Below are 15,146 nucleotides of genomic sequence, written 5' to 3'. Positions count from 1 at the left end.
ACGTAATAAATATAATACAAGACGACCTTATTTATATTAAATTAATATCACATTGGCTTTGAGTGGGTCAAACATTCGATGAGATATAATTAATTTTATTAATCTATTAATCAATTATAATAGTAATTATAGTAATGATGGTAAATAAGATACGATGTAATAATAAGATGCGAAATATTCGATAAAATATGACCCCCTAGTAAACAGTTGTAATAATATTTTGTTTTTTTTTTAAGTTCATTAATCTGTTTATATATAATATATATATATATATATATATATGTATATATTTTTTATATTAATTTTTGTTTGTTTCTATTTTAATGGTGATGACCTATCCTTCCGCAATCCCCGCCCGCCTCTCCTGTAACAAAAATTAAAAAAAAACACATCAGACATTTATTACTCATGTAATAAATTTTCACATATAATTTCATAAAAATTTTAAAAGCATAATCAAATTTCTGGGACGTTTCATACGATAACTGAGAAACGACTCATTATATAATGTTTATCTAATGGACGAAATGAAAATACAATTTTTTTTTAAATTCAATTTTAATTTGCAAAAATCTCCTTTAATTTCACATACGATACTAAACGATGTGGTAAAATCACGAACAATATTATCGAATTCTCAACCTAGACTTAAAAAGCTTAAACCTTTGTCATATCTTCATCATTTATGATCGAAAATTTGTCATAATCTCGATTTTCATTTATTTTAACTTCCACTCAATAAACAACTGGTGTTTCAAAAAGCACGCAACCCCTTTGTTTGACATGAATTTATTAAAAAAAACATAAATGTTAATAAAATACTCCGTGGAAGAGTGGTAGCATCTCGGCCTTCCATCTGGAGGTCCCGGGTGCGAATACCGGTTACGCATGTCGTTTTCATACGCTAAAAAATTCCATTTCCATTTCCCATGGACAAGCTTCTAGCTTATTTTGTGAAATCATCAACAACAAAAAAAAAACTAACCAACAATATTCAAATTGCCTTTAATAACTTTACAACAAATGTCAAAAATTACTTCCTGCGATTCTGATGCAGGTTCGCTAAACGTTTCGTAAAATTTGCAGCCACTTTTCAAAATGTTTGAAATTTCACTTTCAATGTTAGTCTTCAATTCAAGTGTATAAGGGGTTTTTTTTTAAAACAACACTTTTTAAATACCACCAAAGGAAAACATCTGCTGGTGTAATATCAGGGGTTCTTAGAAGCCACAACCTTTTTGATATCAAACGATGCCCAAAAAATTTCCCTAACATATCCAGAATTTCATTAGCGGTATGACGGTTTGCGTTATCCTGCTGGAACCGACATTCTCGTTCGTGTAAATCTAACATAAGAATATTGGTTTGCTTGACATTTCTCTCGCCACCACCCCGTTCGGTCGCCGTAAGACCAAATGTCTGTGCCACAAACGGCTACTGAGCCTCGAAACAATTTTGCGACCAGTGTTCTAATATCTCCTAGAGCTTTCCTAAAAGCATGAGCGGACTAAGCGCGGCGCCATACACCATCGGCTTACGTGTCCCAACCGCTCACTTATCATATATAACTAAAATAGGTAGGCGCATCCCGTTTTCTTTTTTTTCCTGTTTAGCCTCCGGTAACTACCGTTTAGATAATTCTTCAGAGGATGAATGAGGATGATATGTATGAGTGTAAATGAAGTGTAGTCTTGTACATTCTCAGTTCGACCGTTCCTGAGATGTGTGGTTAATTGAAACCCAACCACCAAACAACACCGGTATCCACGATCTAGTATTCAAATCCGTGTAAAAATAACTGAATTTACTAGGACTTGAACGCTGTAACTCTCGACTTTCCAAATCAGCTGATTTGGGAAGACGCGTTAACCACTAGACCAACCCGGTGGGTTAGACGCATCTCGTCAACTACTAAAAATATATACGATTTCTATAAATAAATTTATATCATCAAGACAGCAATTCGCTACCACGCTAGGTCGCTGAATGCCAGCAACTACCTGTTTATCATTTTAAAGCGTTTGGAGCTTTAGCTGGCTGGTGGCCAGCCGTAATTCTCGGGTAGCTTCCCACAGCAGCGAGGTAGGAGGTTTTCCCTTAGATAAACCGTTGATGCCGGTTGAACAAAGCAACGGCATTAAGGAACGCCCATACGGTCCGACAGTGCGGCTCTCCCTTCCCCTTGACCTCTAAGTTCTAAGTAAGAGTAGCCTGAGTTCTAGCCCCTCCCCCAAGAGCTGGGCAGCAGCCCACCTAACATAGGAATAAACTGTTCGATTAAGTTGCGATAAAACACACCGTCTACAGACTTGTCAAAAAAATAAATAAAGACCCTATTACACAAAGCTGGGAAATCGCTCACCAAACACCAACTTTGCTTACGTGTAACGGTCGTTCGTGAAATGCGTGAGGATTTTCAGCGCTTCATATTCGGCAATTTTGGCTGTTAATGTAGCTATTCGAGTGAAACCGTACCTCGTCGCTGAAATAAACACTATCAAAAATTTTAATACCGTTGTCATAAATAAGGGAACGAAATCGACGACAATACTGTAAACGTTTTCCACGGTCTACTTCTTTCAGTTCTTGAACGACACCGATCGATAAGCATGCGATTGTAATCTCTTAGCAGCCCTGAAAGCCGTAGATAGTGAAAGGTCAGCCTGTGAAGATAACCTTCTGAGCGATTTTCTGGGTGAGCGAGTCAAACGTTCTTTGAAATCCTCCAGAACAGTGATGGTCGACCATCACTGCTTTACCGATAATGTACATTCCCATTCTCACGAAATGTATTAATGAAAAGCGATATTGTCGACTTATTAAGAACTGAAGAATTTGGAAAATTTTTATCCAAAACTCGTTTTTCACTGGTCCGTAAGATTTATACACGCAATAAGTTCCGATAATAAACATCACGATCGTCCTTGGAAAATGACACGGTTAACACAGTACAAACGAATTTATAGAACTAGTGTATAAGAAGGACATTTCAATTGTTACTAACTGCTAATCTTGAAAACAGTGTTGCCAACTGACATGTAGGGAGAAATAAAGTTTACCTATGCGTGACTTCTACTTTCTTAATCTTAGGGTTGCGCCATTTTTGAAACACCCGTGTAGATTTTAAATAATTTTACACCTAGAAATAACCAATACAAATCGCTAAAGAAAACTTTACAAAAAATGAAACAATAATAACTAGATAATCATTTATCATCATATACATAAATAAAACTATTAAAAATAAATATAAAATAAAAACATAAACATGAAAAATAATAATTAAAACTGAAACCATTTTTTTAAAATCAAAAATATTTACTAAACACTTCAAAAATGTATTTATATTTATAAAATAAAACAGAAAAGGATAATTTACAACAAAAAAAATTATAAAAAACACTTTGTTATCAACAATAGAAGTCGCAAAAAGTTTGCTAAAAAGACGATCTAAACAATTTAAATTCTCCACTTAAATTTAGCCTTTTACATTTTATAACATTTTTAATCAAAATTATATACATATGTTCTTAATTTCCGATAAAATATTTTCTATATGAGTCAGCGCCAGTAGAAAATAAAACTCAAAGAAAGAAAACTTTTATTTTGTTTTTCGATTTATCAATATCATATTTGTACACAGTAAGCAATAAGGAGTTAACCCTCAAGAAATAAAAATTCCAGATTAAATCATTTTATTGTCCAACTTACAATTCTTAACGTTTTAAAATATTGATTTGATTCAACCCGTATAACCACATTAACAAAAAAAAAATCCCTTTAAAAAAATTTTCATTTACAATATTAGTGTTAAACAAAAACGAATCCAACTATTAATCAATGAATTTTTAAAAACCTCCTAGATCTTGTCTGCAGAACTAATTCATCCGCTTGATTGCATTAAGCAGTAGAATGAATAACAGTTTAGTTAGTGAAATTCAAAAAGATATTATGTTGAATGAAAATATTTTATTCAATAAGACACTAAAAAAAAAAAAAATAAGAAATTTCTCCATCAGTTACTAACAAATTAATATTATATTCTTTATATATATATATATTTTTTTTTTATATAAAAAACGTAGGTTTTATTTAAAAAAAATACCTTTTTTATGTTTAAAAAAAAATTAGCTACTTTTTTAAAATGTCATTGTTACTGTTAATATAATAATTACTACTATCTTTTCTGGTAAGATCACTGTAGTTTCCATGTTTAGTACTGTTTACCTTTCTTAGCTTTATTTTTTTTGTCATTTGTTGACGCGTTTCGAAACGTCTCCGTCGTCAAAACTTTGTACTGAACTTTAAATTTCTGTTAATCTTAATATAGGGTTTAGTCAACGCCCCTCCCGATATTTGACGCTATGTCAAATGGGAGTGGTCATCTTCTTGTTCACTTGTAATTATTGGTTATACTTATGTTTTAATTTTATTAAAACTGAAAAGGATGTCCTTTTCAGGAACCTCAATTTACTGAAAACAAGAAGTAGATAAATATAATTAAAAGATAAGTATAACTATTAATAACAAGTAAACAATATGATAAGGCATGACGTCAAATATAGGGAGGAGCGTTATATATAGACTAAACGCTACGTCAAGATTAACAGAAATTTAAAGTACCAGTACAATTTTTTTTTTGTCTTCAGTCATTTGACTGGTTTGATGCAGCTCTCCAAGATTCCCTATCTAGTGCTAGTCGTTTCATTTCAGTATACCCTCTACATCCTACATCCCTAACAATTTGTTTTACATATTCCAAACGTGGCCTGCCTACACAATTTTTCCCTTCTACCTGTCCTTCCAATATTAAAGCGACTATACCAGGATGCCTTAGTATGTGGCCTATAAGTCTGTCTCTTCTTTTAACTATATTTTTCCAAATGCTTCTTTCTTCATCTATTTGCCAGTACAATAAGTTTTGACAATGAAGTGATTCCGAAACGCGTCGAAGGTAAGAAAGGTAAGGAGTACTGAACATAGAAACTAAAACTGTATTATTTTATTCAGACTAAAAGAACTATTTTACAATTATAATGTTTGTTATAAGAAATATTTTAATACCGTTTAGTTTCAATTTTATTGATTTGGCTAAAACATTTTGATTCTCAGCAAATTATTCGTAAGTTTAAGTTTTTGAAATTTAAATTTCTTTAAAACATTTAATTTTCAAGATTTATTTTTCAAACAACGCAAGAAATGGGAATGCTTATTTCGAAAATTATTTCTAATCATTTAATATTAGTAGAATACGATAAAATATTTATATTTTTGTATTATTTACGTACGTATTATTTGTGTCCGTAATTAAGTTAAAATTTTTGTAAAAATTAAAATTTTGTTTCAACAGCTATTAAACATTTTATTAAACTATACAAAACGTGAATTAAAAGTTTACCCCTTGCCCATAGTTGGGTCTAGTGTCTAGTTATTGTATTACACTGGTCTCCTGTGTTTGTATTTTATATACAAATACGTCATGTTATTAGTAATCGGATGATATCATCTGGTCAGACAGTACAAGAAACCCCGCTCGACGGTTCGGTTAACAAAAACAGGAGCAAACCTTCCGTTCAATGTATTATTAAACTTCCAAAACGAGTTTTTGTATACAGTTAACTAAAAAAAAATTAAAGAAATTTCAATGTTTTCAATTTTTTATGATAATACTAATATAAAACAAACAAACTAAATTTTTAACTCTTGATTTATTGTTACTTTTCGCTGACGTACGAATATGAAAAGTAAGGTCAAATGTTAACGGATAAAATACATACGAAGAGATGTCTGATTGACATAATGCAAGGAAGATAAGGTTCTGACGGGAAATTTAATAGAAAGAGTTAGTCGATCGATGGAAAAAATTTATCTTAACAGTCGAGCCGAAAGAAAGTGGAAATATTTTTAATTTATTTAGGCGGAGTGTTAAAATATAACAAAAAATCTAGGGTTTGATTTGTCTCGCTGTTCACACAGTCCAACTTCTTCGATTCTTTATAAATGTGAAATTAAAATAAAATTAACGGATGAAATGGATAAGAAAAAAATAATCCGATATGTTCGTTTTGATAAAGTGTAAAAAAAATTGTAGAATTATTTAACAAGTTGGAACAACTAAACATTAAGGACTATTTTCTCGAAAAATGTTGAACGAAGGCCGATTCCTTATTATGTACCTAGGTCCAATTTATATTGAAGAAGTATACAATCTTTTTCTTCTGTGAAATTGAGCCAAAAATATGATTAGGAATTCGTCCCCTATTAAGTTATAGCCTACAGACACGTCGTATACTATAACGCTTCGTTTCCTAATACAAAGGAATATATTACTCTATTGATTTGCACTATCCATCTCAGTCTTTAATATGATTACGGTAAATGTAAAGCATTTGAGATACAAGTAATCAAGAGTTCCTTTTACGGAGGTTAGTGAAGTTTTTTGTACGTCTATACCCTACAGTGACATTCATAAGGCCGAATATTACTTCCATTTTTATATATAGGCAACTCTTTTTATAATTTAGCCGCTGGCCAGATGTTTCGTTTGATTAAATTTTCTACCAAAAATCTGTAGTATACTTTTTCTTTCATCGAGGTTTTTAGTCAATACAGATCCTTATAAGATGATGATGATGAAGGCCTCTACATTATAGCGTATTAAAGAATAAAATATATCGATACAATAAAAGAAAAATACTGCTGTGAATTAACGCATCGTTGTTCCGACTCTCATAAAACCAGAAGCGTAATGACCTTACCGCCTCGATGTATCGTCATTTCTCCGTATTGTATCTCACGAAATCGGCAGCAGGATTGTGTAATGTATCCGGTAATCCTAAAATGAATCAAAATTATAATTACATCCTTATTGAATTGACACACGCATTATTATTAATTGTTTCATTTCTACAACAGCTGAAGAAAATTTACGTTACCACTATAATTACTTATCCTTACTTACTGTAGTACACGCCCGGTTTGTGTGCTTTTAGACCATCCATTTTCGGTCGTTTTTAAAGAAATATCCATTTAATTTGAATATCGTTATTTAAAAACCCCTGGTGTATTCGTTTTAATAAGCTGTATAGATCTTGAAGAGATCTGTATTTACCGGACGATATATTTAAGCACTTACTTAGCGAGTCAAAATGGTATCGCTTTTAATAGGTTTTCATGATTTTTGAGATGTTACAACTTTTTTATTAGTACAATACACAAGAAACCTTTTTATTTGCCATAAACATGTACAAGTTATGCAAATTTGAGATTTTTATCACCAGCCCCATCAACAAAGTTATTTGAAGCAAAAATTTGAAATTTAAAAAAAAAATTAGTTTTCAAAACTTCATAAAAATTTATAGGTAAGTATATCATCATTAATATTATTTATGGTGAAACTACTAACATATACCTACATATAAAAAAATATAATTTAAACTGTTTATGATGCCATCCCCGCCTCTTGAAAAAAATTACCAAAATTGAAATTTCACCGTTTTTCATGTTCAAAGTAATTGTTAATTTTCTCATAGAAAGAGAGATAAGTTTATAAAGCATTGAACCAATCTTTTACCTTGAGAAAATACGGTTATATTCCTTTTTGTTTCATCCTTCAAGGACCAATAGTTTTTTAGTTATGATTTTTTACGTAAACCCTTATAATCACAAAAATAGGTGTGCGCACCGTAAAGAAAATGGCCGCCACAGGTAAATTGCTTGAATAAAAAATTAAAAAAAAAAAAAATAGCTTTAATAGCTTTAATATGTAGGAAACAGTTGTGTAAGTTTCAATTTTTTTTCAATTGGTCGAGCAATCATCCTTACTCGACCTGAAATAACAATCTGAAAACTTTTGGTTTTCAGATTTCAACGGAAATATCCATTTCGACTAGTTTCGGCGTGACGTCTGTACGTACGTATATACGTTGTACGTATGTTCTCGCACAATTCAGAAACGATTTACCGTAGGATGTTGAAATTTTGGATTTAAAACTATTGTTAAGAACTAGTTGTGCACCTCTCCTTTTGATTGCAATCGACTGGACTAAAAGAGTTTTTAGATACTTTTCTGGACTCTTTTGGTCCAGTTGATCCCAATCAAAAGGGGAGGTGCACAACTAGATCTTACAGCAGTCGTAAATCCGAAATTTCAACATTCTACGCTAATCGTTTTTGAGTTATGCGAGATACATACGTACGTACAGACATCAGGCCGAAACTAGTCAAATTGGATTCAGGGATGGTCAAAATGGATATTTCCGTTGAGATCTAACAACCAAACTTTTTCTCGATCGCAGTACTTTCTTTATATTGTACAAGGAAGTAAAAAGGATATCTGAAATTAGGCGTAAATAAATAAACAAACATTGTTTTGGTATTTCCAATTTCCTTCGGTTCAACTATTAATAGAAAAGTTATTTTTAATACAAATAGCTTTTTCATAATTAACTAATTCTTTTGATTAAATCTCCGTCAATATCTTATCTTCCTTGCATTTATATCAATCTGTCTTCCATTCGTATCTACTTTATCCGTAATTTTATTTTATATTTCATACTCAGGAAGTACCGAAGAAGATGGACTGAGCGAACAGTAAGACAAATTAAACACCAGACGATCGTTATTATATTTTAACACTAAGCCTAATTATTTTTTCCATCAAGCAGTGGTTATTAAATTCTAACCCGCTGAGTCGGACTAACGTTAACTCGTCATCTTAAATCAACTAATTTCGAAGTCGAAAGTTCTCAAGTTCGAATCCTGATAAAGATAGTCGCTTTTATTCGGATTTGAATACTAGATCGTGGATACCGGTGTTCTTTGGTGGTCGGGTTTCAATTAACAACTATATGTCTCAAGTATGGTCGGCCTGAGTCTGTTCAAAACTAAACCTCACTCACACGTCACGAACAAGGGACGCGGTTGTCTACGCGTCCTGAATCTAGAAAGCTGCATAGGATATCTGGAGACTTCCGGAATCTTCATAATATAACTAAGTTCTAATTAACACTGTATCATATCCTTCTTGTATTAAAAACTAGTATTTAATGTTGATATATAAAGCTGTATTTTAAATCGACAAATATCTAGGGTCTCGAGTGAATAAAATAGGATTGTTCAATTCCTTATCATGCGGTTTGTTTATGTTTTTTTTTTAAGTTAATATTTACTTGTTTTATGAATTAAATGTTTGTAAAATCATTTAGTTACACGAATACGATAAGGTCGGTAGTAAAATCACAAGGAAACTTTACGATTTAATTTGTAATACAATAAATCTGCCAATAATGTTACTCAATTATTTTACCGTTTTTATACTGCTTAGAATTTTAAAACCTCCTCCGCAATAAAGATAACAAAAATTATTCCTCAAATATTTTTTTTAATTAATAAAAAAAGCTTATGTTATTTGTGAAACCAGTATAAAGTGATAAAAATTAGAAAAGAAAAACAGTTTATTATGTAAGTTGACTTAGGCAAGTATCATAAAAAATAATTTAAAATATCTCGATATTATAATTATTTAGGAAATTTGAATGATCCTTTTTTTACAAAATTAAAACATTAACCTCAAATCTTTGACAAACGTTGGAAAACTATATCCGCTCTAATAAAGCCTTATTTAGAAAATAATAATAATAATAAAGTTTTCAAGTCGATAGATTGAAAAAGTAAAAAGTTACAAAAGTTTATAAAACTTTTGTTTTTAGGGTAGAAGTAGTATTAACCCCTGACCCGATAATAAGGATAGAAAATTATATCTACCCTGGTAACGCACCATTAAAAAAAAAATTTTTAGAAATTAAAGTCGATAGATTGCAACGGTAAAAAGTTAGAAAAATATTTTTATAGAGTTTTCTAAAAAGAAAAGTCATGTGCGAGGAGTGTTTAATAATTGCCCGGAATACCACCAGACAGCAGCACTAATGAACAACTGATATGACAGTTGACGCTAACCGATCTTTACAAGTTTCCTGTCAAAACCTCATAACATCGATTGTTTGAAATTCCATCGCTGTTATATATTTTCAAAAATTATTTGTTACGACCATTTGATATAAACGACTTTTAAACGGAAAATCGAATGTTTTCAGCGATTAAATATTTTTGCTAGCCAACAGTCGGTTAAGTCGTTCCTGAAATATAAAGCCAGAGGCTTTCCCATCCTACATACACAATCATAGTAACATTTTTTTCAACCAAGATTTTACTACTTTTGGACTCGGAAAACATTAAAACATAGTGGAGTATAGACAGACGTCAATGTGAGGGGGTCATTTTTTACTGCAGAGAAATACTTTCTACGACAAAGAACCAGACATTTTCTTGAATATAAGTTTCCCGACTAGTGCGTGATTTAATCATTATTACAAAAAAAGAAGAAAACTACTCTATACATTTAACTGATAATACTTACTGTTTTTAAACAAAAAAATAATCAAGTCACGAAGGTAATTCCGAGAACTGGAATTGCTAACCGACAGCAACAAATCGCCCTCGAGTAAAATTTGAAACTTTGAAGGTTTAAAATTTAAATTACTAGGCGTAAATGCAATAATTTCTAACCTATAAAAGATTAGTACTAAGGCCGAATAACTCTTAAACGTTAAATCATTCGGCGAGGGCAAACGATTGTAACACGGAAGGAACACTTTATCCAGGTTGTGGATTATTAACTCACCGGGTTGGTCTAGTGGTGAACGCGTTTTTGCAAACCAGTTGATTTCGAACTTTCAGTTGATTTCGAGAGTTCCAAAGTTCAAGTCCTAGTAAAGGCAGTTATTTTTATACGGATTTCAATACTAGATACCGGTGTTTTTTTTTGGTGGTTGGGTTTCAATTAACCACACATCTCAGAAATGGTCGACCTGAGACTACAAGACCACTTCACTTACACTCATATATATCATCCTCTGAAGTAATACCTGACGGTAAAAAAGATTGTGGGTTAAATAAGACGGGATGCGGCTAGAAAAGCAAATACGATTAGCTTAAACAACATCTGTTTAGAACGAGAAGATGAAACAGAACAGAAGAGAAACGGAGAGAAAAGAAAGACAAAGCGAAGGAGCGGTGAAACTCATCGTGCAGACCTAAGTCTTTTGGCCTTAATAGTGTTTAAGCCTTACTAACACCCCTACTCCGTACGCTTTACCGTCACCACACCTATTCTTACTGTTCCAGAAACACTTAGTCGAAATATCTTAATGGAGTGCTTTAAATGAGAGAGCACAAGTACACCTCCAACCACCCCTTTCCTTGAACATCCTACTCTAAAAAGGGAAAGCGGATTTTCTAAAGTAATTCTATAGAACCACCGATTCACTGTAGGGTATATATGCCTATGATTCGAACATTACTGGAAAAAAAAAAAATTATCAGTTCTTTACAATCCACGTTATAGGTTCGTAGAATAATAGCCCACGTAAAATAATAGATTAAAATCTTCAACTTAAATGTTTGATAATTTTAAAGGACACCAATTACTTTATTAGGACTATTCTTACAAATATGTAGTTTTTTCTTTTTTTTTAATTTAGAAAAAAGATGTTAGTAAGATACACTGCAAGTATAAATATACAGATAGACACCATCTTTATATTATCATTCTTCACGACATATTTGTCTCAGTATTTTTTTTAAATTTTATTTAAACTGTTTTAGAAATTTAACGTAAAAACGCCGACAACGATGTTGCTTACCGGAACATATATGTAACAAAAATTCCAATTTTAAATGATAAAGCTGAAAATGATTTTAATTGTTAACTACCAGTGCTTTACCCAAGGTACCGTAAACTATAATTAATCATATTTTTAATGATGATAAGGGCTATGGTCTATGGAAAAAATACTGTCGCGTGTTCGGAGATCGATCAGGATATTGAGAAATAGACAGTTGAAAATATTTATATAAATATAATTTATTAGTCTAAGAACATAAATAAAGTAAGACAATCAATAATTACAACAGTAATAATAATAACAAATCGACAATAATTAACAATCACAATAATAATCGGAATAACAATAACAACAGCCAACAATAATAATAAATGTCAATAATAAACAAATAATCATAGTAATCACAACCACAACAACAATAATAATAATAATAACAATCATAGTAACAGATAGTGATAACATACAAAACAGAATTTACAGCAATCCTCAGGATTTATTCACAGGTAGTTAAATATTGAAAACCAGAATTCAGTCCCATTGACAAAAGACATGGGTATGACCGCTAATATTAACACTTTTAATAACTAACTCTTGTATTAGCAACAATAGAACAATAGATAAGACAAGTATAACGTTCTTTTGCTGCAAATACCTTTGTTGTTCCGAAATAAAATTACCCTAACAATTTATGAATTAAATTTAGTACATTATCTCTTTCACTTATAGTCTGATAGTAACTCACCGAACCACTTCCTGTTTTCATGTACTGGAGTTGCTCGTGACGTCACCTTAATCGCGTCGAACTCAATTCACTAGAAATTCGCTCCTTCACTGACCTGCTCGCAGAATACACTCGCTTCAGACTCGCATAATTCCTCGCCTAGAACTCTATCGTTAGCACTCTCTCTCAAACTAATTCCCCGGAACTGGTCTTCCCCGGAGTATTTATACTCCTTTCCTGTTAACTTGCCGGACCGGACCCAACTCGAGGTGTGAGAATTATCGTCCGCTCTCATATTTTCCCATGAAATTCCAAACCTGGGTCCGGTAACTCTTCTCACAGAACAATAGCTGTTTAGGCGCGTGAGCAGCATTACAAAGGACGATTGTTAAACAGACCTGTTAGCTTTACTATAAGTATTCCTTTCAGCTCCTTTCTTGATTCCTCCCGTTATTATATTTTCTAATACTTTCTTCTTAATTGATAGGAATCCGTTATTCAGGTCCGTTATATCGGTCTTGGTACACTATTAACAGAATTCAGAAAAAGGAACAAGTTTTGAATTCGATCCACATTATTATTATTTTTATGACTTCTTTACACGCCTATTAAATTACATATACACATGTTTTTAAATGAAAAGTACATCAATTTTTATTTCACTAATAACTTTTGATTTTTCCATTTTTTTATGGTTATTATTGATTATTTATTGTAAAAATCATTTTTTACAATCAGTGTTTAATAATTATTAATAAATCAGTACATTTAAATTATAAATAAAGGGATGAAGTCGGATTCATACCGATGTGCCTTCCTCTTGTAAGATCCAAATATTTCATTAATTAAAATTTCGTTTGGTGATAATTATAGAATGAATATAAGTAATTACCATTTATGATAAACCGTTGCAAAATAAATCTAATGCTATATTGTCACAAAATCCTTTAAATGTATAACTGAATTCAAAAATTCCAGTTCAGTTAATTACGTTTACCTTGTTTTGATTTATTACTGAATATAGTTTGAAAAGAATTTTTTTAGACGATTAAATAATGCATTTTTTATAATGAAATATTCAATCTTTACATATAACGTTCAGTATCAGATGTGGTTCATGCACTTAAAATAGATGCAAAGGATAAGAATGAGGTGTGTGTGTGTGTGTGTGTGTGTGTGTGTGTGTGTGTGTGTGTGTGTGTGTGTGTGTGTGTGTGTGTGTGTGTGTGTGTGTGTGTGGTTATACAAGCGTGCGCATACAGGAGTTTCACCTTACATTTATAATCAATTATTGCAGAGTAACACACCCTCACCCGATAATCTCTCTCCTTCTTTCCTTTTCTCTCTTCCTTTTTGCTTCCAATCATCAAGCCATCATCCTTCAATTCAATCATCAACCGTATCGTTCGTTCTTCACTTCAAATTACATACTACTTTTAAGTTTTTTTCGCAACACCTCATTTCTTATCACAGACTCTGCCTCCTCTTCCTTCGCAGGCTTGAAGTTGTACATACCTACTTCTATTATGGAACAATCACTTTTCTAAAAAACTTACAAAAAAAAGGTTACTCAGACGTAAGCACCTACAAAAGTAGTACATAGTAAAACGTTACCTACATTATCAATTATCCTAGTAACTTGAGCGTAAAGATCACGGCAACGGGAAATACTATACTAGAATTAAAAGGATACATTTAATATTTATAAAGAAATGTAGCAATTTTTTTTTTGTATAAAATATTGTAGATTCTACCACCCAACCTGGCATCAAAAACGAAAACTGGTGGACCGAGCCACACGTTTATATAATCATCAACGATTACTTTAAAAATAAGTGGTTTTAATCAGGCGTTTATCAGAGAAACTTTGGCATGGAAAAACATTTTTACTAACTTTTCAGCTCTAATTAACTATTTACAATTCAATTTAATACTTCTACATCCTTCACGATTTCGAGGATGGCCGAGAACTTTCTTTTGAAAGTCTGGAATGATTTGAATGGCTTTTTACTATCAAGGAAATGTTGTTTTCCTACCTCCTGAGGAATTTTTGACGGGTCAAGCACTAACTATATAAAGAAACTTAACATTTTTCTTTGAATAAGTTTATTCTTTTCTCGTTTCGCGATCCCTATGCCGATTAGAAAGTTCTTTTTTTACTATACTCGCTCTTTCATTACCTTCGATGTATTTCCTTTTCCTCCGGAGAAGTTCATTGGGTTTTATTAAAACGCCCGATGGATCCGTGATACATCGAGCGTGGTACCTCAAGAGTTACTAATTTTTTGGTATTTTTGGATTCGGTAGGGATGGCTCTGTTCACATCAGGTCTGGGTTTTCTAATTTCTGTTAGATAGCTGCTCGGCAAGATCCATCTGAGAGTAAAGGGCTAATCCGGGAAATCCGAGCGTTCTACTTCAAACGTGTAATTCTATAAATGAATCTTAATGCGTATGTACTGCAAAACCAAATTAACATATTACAATCGATCTTGATCAACACAGCGCCGTCAACCCAACCTACAGAGCAACCGACTAAATTTTACATGCGAAAAAATGTGAACTAAAGCACGCGACTGAAGTAGATGAAATGGTACTTTTTCGTTTTTCCACCCCTCAAAAGTCTGCAAGTTTTTCACCTGGAAATAATTGAAAATAGCAGGAAATATTAACAATAATCAGGTTGGAGAAATAACCCGATAACACACAAACATAGTGTTTTATACCGGTCATTTTAAACGT

At 32.1% G+C, this 15,146-nt stretch overlaps 1 long non-coding RNA gene across 1 annotated transcript in view; it reads right to left on the bottom strand.

The window, feature by feature from the left end:
* Window positions 1-324: 324 nt before the first annotated feature.
* Window positions 325-15,146, bottom strand: part of LOC142328637 (uncharacterized) — a 249,514-nt gene continuing 234,692 nt past the window's right edge. Inside the window, exon 3 of the long non-coding RNA XR_012757320.1 lies at window positions 325-364. This is a non-coding gene — a long non-coding RNA (uncharacterized LOC142328637). The remainder of the gene's footprint in view (window positions 365-15,146) is intronic.

Source organism: Lycorma delicatula, chromosome 8 (genome assembly GCF_047948215.1).
Source record: "Lycorma delicatula isolate Av1 chromosome 8, ASM4794821v1, whole genome shotgun sequence".
NCBI lineage: Eukaryota > Metazoa > Arthropoda > Insecta > Hemiptera > Fulgoridae > Lycorma > Lycorma delicatula.
This window is presented reverse-complemented; position numbering and strand designations above follow the sequence as displayed.